We start from the raw sequence: 1,464 nt of genomic DNA, 5'->3' as shown, positions 1-1,464 counted from the left end.
CTATAGAGAAGCAGTGATAAGAATTATATCTGACTTCTCCTCCAGCCATGCAAGCAATAAGAAAATGGAGTGAAATATTCAAAATCTGGAGAAGAAAAAATTACCAGTCTGGAATTCTGTACGCAGTGAAATTATCCTTCAAAAGTGAAAGAGAAATACGTTTTCAGACAAACAAAAATTGTGTTGCCAGTAAACCCACCTTGAAATGTTAGAAATTTTCTAGAGAGAAGAGAAATAATGTAGGTTATAAAGCTCAGATCCACATAAAGGGGGAAAAAAAGAGTATTAGAGAAGGAATAAGTGAAAGCAAAATGGAAACTTTCATTTTACTTATGCTTAATTGATCTAACAGATAACAGTTTGTTCAAAATAATATATAAATAAAATACATATGCTTAAGTATAAGTGTAATAAATGACAGCAATAATGTAAGAGCTGGTAGAGAAGAAATAATTAATAAACTAGACTTCGTTAAAATTAAATATTTCTGCTCTATGAAAAAAAATAAGCCAGACTAGGATATAATATTTGTGAAAGACACATCTGATAAAGGACTATTATCCAAAATATTCAAAGAATTCTTAAAATTCGACAATGAAAAACAAACAACCTGATTTTAAAAATAGACCAAATACCTTATAGATACCTCACCAAAGAGGATATACAGATGGCAAATAAGCATATGAAAAGATGTCCCATATCATATGTCACCAGAGAAATGCAAATTAAGACAATGAGGTACCACTAAACACCTATTAAAATGACAAAAATCCAGAACACTGACAACACCAAATGTTGATAAGGATGTGAAGCAACAGGAACTCTAACTGCTGGTGGGAATGCAAAATGGTACAGACACAGCAAAGTGGCTGAACCATTTTGCAAGACACTGGCAATTTCTCACGAAACTAAACATTTGATTCAGCAATCACACTCGTTATTTATTTAACCAAAGGAATTGAAAATCTGTGTCCACACAAGACTGCAATGGAGGTTTATAGCAGCTTCATTCAAAATTGTCAAAACTTGGAAACAACCAAAATGTCCTTCAGTAGATGAATGGATAAATCAACTGTGGTACATCCAGACAGTGAAATATTATTTTGTGGTGAAAAGAAATAAGCTATCGAACCATGAAAAGACATGGAGGAAACTTAAATGCATATTACTAAATGAAAGAAGTCAATCTGAAAAGACTGCATACTGTCGGATTCCAACTATATGATATTCTCGAAAAGGCAAAACTATGGAGACAGTAAAAAGATCAGCAGTTGCCAATGATTAGAAGGAAGGAAGGAACGAACAGAAATAGCACAAAGGATTTTGGGGGCAGTGAAACTACTCAACTACTCTCTATGATGGCTGCATGTCACTATATATTCGTCCAAACCCATAGACTGTACAGCACCAAGAGTGAACCCTAACATAAACTATGGACTCTACGTGATAATGCTGTGTCACTGA

Source organism: Pteropus vampyrus, unplaced genomic scaffold (assembly GCF_000151845.1).
Source record: "Pteropus vampyrus isolate Shadow unplaced genomic scaffold, Pvam_2.0 Scaffold199, whole genome shotgun sequence".
NCBI lineage: Eukaryota > Metazoa > Chordata > Mammalia > Chiroptera > Pteropodidae > Pteropus > Pteropus vampyrus.
This window is presented reverse-complemented; position numbering follows the sequence as displayed.